Here is a 12,438-nt window from a genome sequence, read left to right as displayed (position 1 = left end):
TTTTGGTAATCCTGGCTGTAGTAAACCTTCCCAACGTTTTTTGTTTAGTCCAGTGAACGGGTTTCTAAGTTGACGGGGTTGGTAGTCTTTTCTTTAGATCTCAACATTTCATATGCAAGGCAGATACTGAGTGGCCTCTACTAGGTAGACATCTTTTTATGAGGTAGAAAGTTGTATGTAAGTTATTTTGTTGATATTAATAAAGGCACCTGAAGATGATCATCTATGGTAAAGTGTCATAAGGCCTTTCATGAGTGGGGAACTGTTTACTTACGAAAATGGTCTCAAGCTGGCATAGCTGTTATCTTTATTGACAAATCCGTTGAAGTTGTCTGTATTGTTTTTTCTTTCACAGTAAACTGTCTTTTGGTATTTCAAATGTTTGTGACATATTCAGATTAACTGAAAATTTTGTGACAATTTCATGCAGATGTTGTAGAAACCCTGGTCAATAGTGGAAAACAAATTGATGCAGTCAAATTTGCTCATGCATTTGGGCTGACAGAGAAGTTTGCACCTGTTCCTTTGTTGAAAACAAATTGAGGCAGTGAACTTTGCTCATGCATTTGGGCTGACAGAGAAGTTTGCACCTGTTCCTTTGTTGAAGGAATATCTGAAAGATGCTAAGAAAGCTTCTCAGGCAAGTTTAAAAAGCGGGAATAACTCTACTGTTGCACAAGTACGATTGTATTACTGTTATACAAAATGTCTTGTTATGTGATGATCATTTTGGCTTAGTATTGTTGGTTATATCGGAAGTTCCTTTTTTTACCGATATTTTTATTTGCTGCTACAGAATGAAGTAAATACAAAAGAGCGTTCTGCTTACAGAGCTATTATAAAGTGCATTGAGGAGCACAAACTTGAATCGCAGTTCTCACCAGATCCTCTTCAAAAGCGTGTAGCTCAGCTAGAGAAAGCTAAGGCTGACAGAAAAAGGTCTGCAGGTGTTGTTAAGTCTCAACCTAAGCGTCCTCGTGCTAATGGAGGAAATGCTGGTGTATATATGCCTCCGTTAAGTGCAGATGAAAGAACTCCGACTCTTTATGCTTCTTCCAATGGTGCAGACAGAAGCTTTTATAGGTCTTTGGATAGAGTACAATATTCTGGTGCAGCTCCAGGTGTTACATCCTACAACCTACAGGGCCAAAATGCATATGACAGATCAAACCAAGGATTATATGGAGCAGGCTATGGTGTTGGAAATAGGACTCCAGTCTCGCTCTCAAGGCCATATATGTATCCATCAGATAACATGGGGCCTTCGTTGTTGGGTTCTGATTCTTACAATTCCTCTACTAATTACAGCAACCATCACTTTGGTAGTAGACTGCCTGCCCCTCCTCCAGCTTATCAGTCTTCTTTTATACATTAGGTAGGTACGGTGCTTATCTTACCGTGGTCAAGCAAGTTTTGATCTTATCAGGCCCCATAAAACCTTTTCTATTGGATGTGGCTGGTAGTAAGCACTTAGCTTTGAAGAGGTTTTTTGACTTTGTTTCTGTAAATCTAAAAGATTGGCAAAGTTCAGTTGGCAGCTTTTCACAATTTTCAGTGGTGTTTTCTTCTATTAAGGAATCTTCTATTAAGGAATTTTATTTTTGTATGGTATTGAGTGCTTCATCACTTTCCCAGGTTACTATATACTGTAGTGTTTACAGTTCAAAGATGATTCTATGCATAATTTTGGTATTTTTTTATTTGTTTGAGAAATCAGAGAGGATCAATCTGTCTCTTTGTGGAAGATTAAAATTTGGTGAATAATATACCATTTGTGATCTTGTTCGTAGCTCATAACACAAGACTTTCAATTGCATTGTATGCCGAGGGCTGGTCTTGTGCTGAATATGATTTAATTGTCCACTTGCACGTTACCTCATTGGTACCTGTTTACTCTACGCCTATGAAGCGAATCAGATTTTATTTTGATTAGTCCAATTGTAAGGCTATTTTTGAAACTGGACCCTGCCCCTCTTAAGCTGCTGCATGATTTAAATCCCCCTTTTTGAGCAGAAATGATTTGTAGTGCTAGTGGTATAGTTGTTATACCCTGCATTAATATTTTTGTGTTCTCTGTAACGAGGACAAAGCACATTGGAGTTATATGTCCCATCTAGAACTAGCAATTGTCTCAAAAGGTACAAAGAGAGGCCGATAGGATTATTAAATTAGAATTGTTGAATTTCTCTAGAAGAGATGTTGGTTCAAGCCTACAAGGAGCAAAGAGATTTGATGTTTGGAGTTCTATGCTTTTTAGACACCATATTTCTTTAAATACAACTTAATTTTAGAAAAAGTTCAACCGTAATGCAGTTCTGCCATGCAGACATACACTTAAATCGCTATTGGGCTTATGATATTGACAAATTCAAAGTAAACTGGTATACAAGAGAATGTACCAAGCTAAGCCACAAGTTACACATCTTCAGACCTAAAAAAGTACATAACAATGGTAAGTACATAACAATGGTTTGGCATATCAATAGCGATATCATAATTGCTTTTCCTTCAACATACATACAATTGCTCCAAAGGCAAGGACAAGAAAATTTTTCAGCTCTAGTGAGCACCAGTGGGTCACCAAAACGAGTGACCACTAATGGCTTTCACATTTATACAAGGAATTGGCAAGGGACTTTACATGGACTCCACTCAACTTCAGACGCAGCTTCAGCCAATATGGAGAGTGATTGAAATTGAACATAGCTAAGTAGTGGCATTGGCTCACAGTAATACACCAAGTATAAAATATTTAAGCTTTTACAGAAGCAAGGAGTAAGAAAAATTATGAAGCTCAGAGAAGTAGATTTAAATCAATCAAAGCTTGTTGAACGGCTATAATGTCCATAGAAATAATCTTCCAATGTTCTGCTCTCATGTACAAGATTTACACTTTGATCTGGACTACAGTTTGATACCAAATCATCATCAACTCCAAGCATTGCAAGTGATAGATGAGTTTGGATGTCACAACTCCCAGAGTTTTCTCCAGACTCATCCTCAATCAATTCATCTAATTCCATGGACATTGTCAATTACCTCTTGGTCCAATAAGGTAGGTCATCTCCTTCTCCTAGTAGTAATTTCAAAGTCTACAATAATAAGTTACAGACAAACAAGGAGGAAGAATAAGTTCACGTTCTTACATTAACATTTATCCATTGTTTGAAATTTCACAAAGTCAGTTTAATGCAAAGGTAAGCCACTTTATTTGGGGAAACCAAAGCTTTCAATTCAAATCTTACAATCCAGATTTCAGCTAGGATAGTGATTCTCAGGAAAGCTATATACTCTCTTGATATTGGAGCGAAAGCAGATATGCTAGCTCTTAGGCATATGTTTTCGGGTATACAATGGTTAATTTCAGCCACCGTGAGGATGTATGCAGACCATTTGAATTTATGCTTCAACAAAATGGTCACATCCATTTACATAAATGAGTATGTATGCACACTGTTTGAACTTACACCTCAACCAAATAAATGCGAAAATCGATTTATGGAAACAAATCGATGCACATATTGGTTTTGTATTGCTTGAATTGTTATTGTAAATTGGGAAATGAATTATTTTATGTGGAAGATTAATTTGACTGGAGAAATAGCAAAACAAATTGCGTGTATGAATTATTAAATTCTGTTTTCGAAGTGTTTTGCGGAGTTCAGTGGATTTTCTGTCATGCAAATCCATTTGGTATGGGTTGTGTGAGTGCCTGTGTAGTTACATTCTTCATTTACTTTCTATATATTTGGCAGCTGGAAAATATATTTTGAAGCAAAATGAATTGGCTTGAGCTTGCTAGTTAATATGAATATTTCAGCCATATTAAACGCGTTAGAAGTGAGGAACGCGTTTTAGTCAAGCTATTTGGCATGCTTAAAAGAAACCAACAATGGCGACTGACCTCATTTTCAGTTGATTTGAAAATTAGTTGACTGGTAATGCTAGCTAAATATAGTTTCTCATTAATGGAGTGTTCTACCAAAAAAATCGTCCTCATTATTTTGTTGTCGCGTACTGAATTAATGATGGAATTGAATGGAACCGTTTTAATGGCCGTTAAATGAACCTTTGCTTGTATTCATTCTACTGCATTACCCCGTGTTCGTATAAATTTCTCAGCCTAGATTTTTGGAGAAATTCCTGAAACAAGTTTGTTTCTGTTTGCTTTGTCGGTGTTAAGTTTTTGCTGATTAACTCTAGTTTTGCCTAAGGTACAATGTATGCTCATTATGTTGATTGTGAACTTTAAAATGGTACCCATAATGGGTTCAATGGCGGTGTGAAAACCCTTGTGAAGCACACGCTTAAACGAAGCAATTTGCCTTTGTTTGAGGTTGTGCACAAAGTGTTTGACGAAATACCTATACTATAATTTGGGCTAAGGCACTGCAATGCATCAAATATCGCTTTTCCCGTTTGAAATCACCACTGTACACAACAGTATTTTGTGTTGCATCTGCCGCGCATACATTTCTATAATACCCAATCCCAGATGGGTAAACAATTACCTATTTTCACAAAAGAAAAAACATGCTATCTTTCATTATAATAAGAAAAAATAGTTACAATATTCACCCTTCTGAAATCCAAAATGACACAGTACTACAACTGCTGCTCTATGGATAGAGCTCTAATCTGCTTAAGGCTGGGCTTACATGATAAATTTGGGTTTACTTTAGCAAAATCTCAATTTTGATAAAAGAAAGACAGAATTACAAAACCTCTCAACTCAATAAAAAACCCGATGAACATCTTTCCTTGTTTATTTCAGCGATGATGATACTCTGTGTCTGCTTTAGAAGGGCAGACAGACAATGCAGTGTATACCATTATATTTGAAACATCCAGAGCTACAAATGGATCCATTAACAAAATAATTGTAGCTTATTTCGCCAGCATGATAGATCTGCCCGGAAAACCACTGATCCGCTGCAGGGGATTAATGATCTGCTGCGCCTCTGCCTTCGAAATACCAACTGCATAACCTGAAAATATGAAGAAAACCCTTGTTCATGCAGCAAAATATTATCGATAGAATAAATTAAGTCGATTGACGGTTCGTAAGGAAGATAGTGGACAGTTATTGCAGGATCGAACGAACAGTCGCAGTCATTGCAGGATCGAACGAACAGTCACGGCTGGCCTTGCTCAATTCAAATCAACGGATAAGGATTACTTAATCGTCTAACACCAAAATCCAATGGCACATATTTTGACACGAAAGCAATTTGGGGAGTTAATCTCAGAGAGAAACGCCTTACGGCGTAATTAATATCTGAAATACTTTTAGTAATTTTGTTTCTTTTAATGTCATAGGCCAGATATATTCTAAATTCTAATGGAAATATATTTTTTTGAAAAAGAAGTTATAAAACTTGCAGAATATTAACGTTTCACCTACCTCAGGACAAATATATGTAGCCGTTAAGTTTTTCCACTTGAAATAGTTGATGATAAGCCACTGAATGGCTGTGAGAACATAATTCCTTACACCGGACAACCCATGGGAACATTCATTTTATTTTATTGTTCACTGGATGTATAAGGAATCATAAAGGATTGGTTGCTGGAAGTATATGAAAAGTTATTAAGGAATGATGAATAGTTTGGCACACCTACACTAAGGGGACTGCAAATAAATCCATAGAATTGTATGAATAAAAAGTGCACAAGTTGAATCACTTAGAACACTGTTAGTAATCACAACCACTCTCAATTCAAACTTGAGAACTATATAAAGATGTGATGTTATTTCCAGTTTTATGTATTTAGGGAACATATATCAAACCCATAAGTTATTTTACGCTGTATATAATCTATATGGATCGGATATATCAAACCCAATAAGTTATTTTACTCTATAAATAACCTTAAGCCACCTTAGATTCCATTTCAAATTACGCGACCTTGGATCCCATTTCAAATTCATGTTGATAAAGACAGACCCAATAGTTGAATCTATTATGCTTTTTCTCAATGTGTTTTCTGAGATTTTATGTTCTCCACGTCATATTTTACCCTATAAAATTATACTACTCAATTTTATGTTACATGTTATAGCTACAAACTGTGCAGAGACCTTCGCCTTGCTCTGTTTGGTAATTTTATGTTATAGACTGCGTGGTCGGTAATTTTATGTTACAGATTGGGTGGAGACCTAGCCATGCATTGGTTGATACATATTGGAAAATATTTATATTTACACCAAACATAAACTCAAAATTTATCAAACACAATTAAGATACTTTGTTCAACGTTCGCCATTATATTTTCACAATTTATAAATGGGAGAACATAAAATGGGGAAACCAACTTGTTTTGCTTGACAACTTGCTCGTGCTCCGTCTCAGAACTTGTTCTGCTCAGCAACTTGCGAAGGTAAGTTTTCACACCTCTCGACAACCTTTTCTGCTCCTGCCTGCTCCTGCTCAAGCTAGATTTTTGGTATGGCTCCTGCACCAGGTATTAAACATCTTGATGTATGGTGGTTGGCAAGCCATTTCACCTTAATAAAAGAATTAATTATGACCAGGTAAGTACGCTTCCCATTTCACATAAGAATTAATCAGCCCATTTCGTCATTAATCAGTTGTCAATCATCATGGTTGGCCAATCTACCAGAAAAATTTATCAGTTTGTTGGGAGATATGCACATGCCATCCATACCATGCATGCATGTTGGTGAATCACTTATCAGTTTGTTGGGAGATATGCACATGCCATCCATACCATGCATGCATGTTGGTGAATCACTAAGGAAATCATTGGCTTAGTGACTTATTTTTAAGAGTTGCCCCAACTCTCACCTGCATAAAATCTTCCCTCTTCCCTTGGAAGCACTCAACTCAGTGCCATTCCACAGAGCCGGAGCAACAATAGGAGGGGCGATCCCGGTTGGTCGTCGTCTTCAAGAATTGTAGAGAAAGTATTTCAGACATGAAAGTTTCAATCGTTGGGCCATCTCTATGGTGAAATATCCTTCAAGTGCTCCATTCTCTATCCTCTATTACTTGGAACCACATCCACCCGCCGCTACCTCCCTCAGCCTCCCAATTCCCACATGCATAAAATCCGCTCACTGCCACAGGTTTAATTTTTGGATTCGTGATGTATCTGGTTAGTTGTATTGGTGAAAGAATACCAAATGATGCAGAGACCGTGGAGAAGGTCTTGTTTCTTTTCGATCATCTCACCCCATGGCGGAGGGTTCTAGACAACAATAGTGCCGAAAAACACAGTAGAATGATGTTTAAAGGATTGTAAAAATGCATCGAGTTCATGGCAAAAGAGCCCAATAACTTCAACCCGAAATTGATAAGGAATATAAGCATTCTAACACTAAAAAATTGTGCCTGTTCTTCAGTAAAGGATCAATTTATAAATGAAACTTGTTAAATTTTTCACCAGCTTGCCTCTGGAGGGTCCTAAGTCTCTTCTACAGTTGACAACATATATAACGTTTCTCTGAACATTCTTTCAAGGATGAGAAACTTTTTGGCAAACATGAAATTCTGAAGGTTGTTGAATATTATTGTTGTTACTGTGAGGCTAATCCAAATCTCAGAAAAAATGCTAAGAAATTTTTGAATGGAATTGCAGATAACCTTGGGCAAGGTACCACATTTCCTCTTGTTGCGGTTTTACATAACTATGCAGTTAGCTTAAGTTTTGAGGACATGGAGATTTCAGGTGTATGTAATGATAATGCTATTTATATTGAGGATGATGTATCCGAAGCTCCGAATATTACCATACATGTTGAAAATCAAGATTCACTACTTCTCTCAAAATCAATTAGAATAATTCAAAGTACTATTGAAAAGTTTAAGTGGACATCTGGAGAATTGGTTGTTCAGAGGCATGGAAATAATGGGGCATTATGTGATGGTAAATCTAAGACTTATGCAGTGAGAAAAAATAATCACAGGTGGATAGGTGGATCATTTATTAGTATTTCCAAGGCTCTGGAATTCCGATGTAAGGTATTCGCAGGATATATACAACAGGAATTGGACATTTTCATAGCTAGTAGTATAATTACTAAAGACTTAAGTTTCATATTCTTCCTTGGAACAAGATTTCCATCTCTTTATGTAGGTATTCATTGTTGGTTTCAGGTCTAACTTTGTTACAGTGGAAGAAAGAAAAGAGCTTCATAAGGTCTACCAGACACTACTCCTTGTTGCAAGTGAAACACTCAAACTGTCGCTCATGCATCAAGAAGTTGTTCAGGAATGTTTGGAAGTTGTAGATACACTTATTTCAGGAAGTTGGATTGAAGTTAAAGAGTTAAAATGGTTAATATATTATATGTATAATATTGGGGTGGAAATGTTCAATATGAAGCAATATGATTGGGCTTGTGGTCCTCTAAAGTTAGCTTACAAAGATGCATGGACCCAGGTGTCCTTACTAAAAAATCTCTTGTCAGATGAAAGTATGGCATCTGCGTTTGGCTGTATCATGAGAGACAACATGTCTAAATCAGTTTCTGATGCTTGTGGAAAAAATGTTGTTTTAGTTGATACACTACAAAGAAGTGGGAGAAAATAAGCAAGAGAAAATGTCATAGATTGTCTCTTACATTGGACCAATGTCGATACACAGTTGTCAAGTCCGAATAATCTTTGTTCCCTTGTGAAGATTTGGGTTAAGATTGTTTCTGTAGATTACAAGGAGATTGATATAGATGAGGCATCAGTGCAAAGTCTCACACTCTACAAGGTTTTGTCCAGCACTGGTTGTTCTTTGCCTATGGGGACATTAGGCATGCTCCTAGAAGAGGAGCTCCTGGCTTATTCTAAAATAGAAACTGAACTTTCAAGGTTTATGCGTAAAGGAATTGTGGAATTGCTATTGGATGACATGTATGTTACCAAGGAATTTTCATTAGAGAGATCAAGAGTTCTCTTAGAGCAGACGAAGATAGCTAGACTGAGTGGTGCTGCAGGCTCAGGAAGATGCATGGATTGTTTGTCATATGCCATCTTACTTTTGATATATGTGCTAGATGAAGATTATAATCCTAATGACAATATTTTCTTCCTGGATCGTGTACGTCACCAACTTGTTGTTACATATTGTGTCCATGCAATCTGTACCTAGGAAGAAAATGCAAATTCAGAGGGATTTACACATATGCAGTGAAAGCTTCAGGAATTGGTTTTCAAGATTTTTAACTCTTGGAAGAAGATGGGCTCTAAAGAATGTTGTTCTCTTCTTTGGAGAGAGAACATGCTTATCCATGCTCTTTGTTGTGTATCATTTTCTTAAAAGATTCTTTCTATTTTAATGGAAAAGTTTGGAACTGCTGTCAACTCTATAAAATTTTGGGAAAGTTGTGTGAAATATAACCCAGAATCTCTCTTAGAGTTTCAACAAAATCTCATGTATGATGAATTTCTTGAATCTCAAACTGACAGGGTTTTGGCAACAAGAACTTTCTCGAGTTCTGGCTTCACTATTGAAGATCTGAAGGAGAGGGCATTAACTCTTGTTTCAAATGGACTGAAAACAAGGGAGTTTGCATCTCCTACATGAGTGTGTTTTACATATTGTCTAAAAAGTACCATAGAAAAGGACAACATTTAATGGCTCTCAAGTACTCCAAAGAAGCACTACTTATAAGAACAAAAGTTTTACATCGAAAATTCATGTTTTTGGATAATAAGTCAATTCAAGTTGCAAGAGATAATAATACTAAGTTAAAAAATGACTCAAATGAAGTGGGAGGTATTTATCTGGAGGCCCTAGGATCAATTACAACAAATGTGTGGCCAACTTTTTCAGATGCAAAGAAGAATGGGGAGTATTGGCCTAGTCAATGGGTTGTTCTTGGAAATTATTTGGAAAATATTATGTAGGTGGGTGTTCTCTATGAAATGGTGGGAGATGGAGATGAAGCTGAAAACATCTTTCAGGAAGGTCTGAAGATTTCAAATGCACAAGATCTACCACTTGGTCAGGCTGCATTTGGATCCTTCTTAGGTGAAATTTATCAGAAACGTCATTCATGGGAAAAGGTTGAAGAGGTATTGAAAAATGCAAAGCAGATTTTTCATCGTCAGGACTTGAAGCTTGTGTGTAAGCTTTTCCAAGTAATAGTAGAAGCCATGCTTGACATGCGGATTGGAGATTTGGTTCATAGGAATCCAAAGGAAAAAAAAGATGTACATTTTCCTGAGAACTTGACTTCTGTTGTTGATATTTACACATTGGCATGGGAAAATTTATGTAAAGAAATGAGCAAAGCACAACTAGAAGAATCTCTTGCTTGCATGACCAATGACATAAAGAAGAAAAGAGGATTTGGTAAAAGGGGGGAAACTCTTCTAGAATAGTGGACTTAGATGACTCTAGCATTGGAGTAAGGGATTACCTAAAGGAGTTTGAGGGTACGTCCAGAAATACACGTTCACGTTTAAAATCACGAAATAATTGTCATTTAGCTAGTGAAGGTACAAAACATCTGTCATTATCAAAAAACTCCATGGAAATCAAGTGGATGCTTGATAGCAAGGGATGACATAGATAAATATTTCTATTCACTCAAAAAAAAACACAACCAAAGCCACAAAGTGTTTCCCACATTGGATCTAGAAATAACTTTGAAGAACTATCACATGAGAGAGATTGCAGTGGTCATTGTGAAATCGAAACAGATCAAGTACATTCTATGCAGGATCTTATTGCATTTTGTTGGGAATGCCATACAAGAAGTGTATTGTCTAGACTGCTGCTTCAAATAGGAAAATGTTATAAGGCATCTGAGGAGTTGGACAAGGTGCATGAGATATTTTTGCAGAATATCTCTCTGCTATTTTTTCATAATGGTAGATCTCTATGCCTGTGTTCATTTGGTACTGCACATTGCTGCCAGCTTGAATGCTCTGGCAAGAGAAGGTTCGTGGATATATTCATGATTGAAAGGGCAGTGTTGTTGTACCATGTCAGTTGGCTTTCTCTAAGTAAAATTTTATGTAGTTTATCATGGATACAGTGTGGAAAATTTGCTGAAAACTCGATGTCATTGGTGTTAGGATGGCTGCATCATGCTTTCTTTATTTGTAGCCAAATTGCTGCACTTTTTCAAAAGGTATCCATGTTACTAGCTATTCTGCATCTACCCTTAGAATCGGGTGGGTTATTTTCCTTACCTGTGAGGCATGGTAATAACTCTTCTAGAAGTCATTGGGTTATGTATTTTCATCAAGCTTCTCTTGGAACAACTTTACGTCAGCAACATATTATTGTTTTGGACTCAAAGCTTGAAACCTTAGCTTCTGATAGTGAGGAACATCATCACAATTTGAAGGACTTTATAACAAGAGTGTTGCAAGCCCTCAAAATTATTCCAAAGGCTGTGGAGGATCTTGAACACTTTGTCGGATATTTTTTTAAACATACCACTTTCTACTGTTATATCTGTCAGTTTATTAGATTCTAAATAGGTGTCTCTTCTCGGGGATCTTGCATTCAATAATTCTTCTCTGGCATGGGTTTTTCTCATGCGATTTGGCTGTAAGGGGAAATATATGGTTCTTTTGTTGCTTATTCTTTCTTATTTTTAAGGGTTGTCAAAAGATGATGCTCGAGGGAGTAAAATATCTTGTCCATACACTATTGATCTGGATTATGAAGATTCAGAAGGAAATGACATTGATAGTGGCTCAGAGGTCAAAAAATTAATCCATGGATCATCCAAAATAGTTGTGGATGTAGTTGTTGAAGAGTTTGGGATGGTACTTGAGGAAATTCGGTTGTCAACCTCTGATTCTTTCCCTGTTCCAAGCAATGAGGATAAATGTAGATGGTGGTAGTGGAGAATTGAACTTGATAAAAGGCTTTCCAAACTTCTAAGGGGAATTGAAGATTCTTGGCTTGGTCCATGGAAGTGCTTCTTATTGGGAGAACCCTTAGAAGCTACTATCCATAATGTTGTAGATGTATGTATAAAATATGTCAAGCTAATGTTGGGCTTAGCGGCAACAAGTCCAGGTGTGGAAACTCATGTTCCAGTTGATGAAGGCCTATTGAAAGTCCTTTTGGCTGGTAGTACTTCTCTCAGATATAATGAAATTGAGAAGGGTGTTTCTTGTCTGTTGTGGAAAAATTTCAATATTCTGGAGAGCTCTGGGGTAGACAACTTGGAAGGATCTCAAAAAGAAGAAATTGTTGGCAAAGTTGCCAAAGCAATTTCTAGTGTCTATATCCTTTAATACATTGGTAATTGAAGGTTAACTCCGTAGATATGAGTGGAATTTGAGAATAAGTTAGATGAGTTTGACGGAAAATGTCTTCCAAACTAACCTAGGAAAAAGGAGTGTTACCATTAAAAAAACATGTGAAAAGTGTTTTTACAATTAAAGGGGCCACATTTTTAGTCTTATAAAAGGTACCCAATGCCCCTCATTTCATGTAATGGATCATTTTTTA

General features: G+C 36.7%; 2 pseudogenes; both read left to right on the top strand.

Moving 5' to 3' along the window:
* The window catches only part of LOC149170804 (FRIGIDA-like protein 4b), a 31,911-nt pseudogene extending 30,536 nt beyond the window's left edge, over positions 1-1,375 (top strand).
* A 5,074-nt stretch (positions 1,376-6,449) lies between these two features.
* Positions 6,450-12,221, top strand: LOC149170803 (separase-like; annotated as a pseudogene).
* Positions 12,222-12,438: the final 217 nt, after the last annotated feature.

The sequence above is a fragment of the Pinus tabuliformis genome, chromosome 4_2 (assembly GCF_031772625.1).
Source record: "Pinus tabuliformis cultivar Carrire ecotype Pingquan chromosome 4_2, CPIR1, whole genome shotgun sequence".
Classification (NCBI taxonomy): Eukaryota; Viridiplantae; Streptophyta; class Pinopsida; order Pinales; family Pinaceae; genus Pinus; species Pinus tabuliformis.
This window is presented reverse-complemented; position numbering and strand designations above follow the sequence as displayed.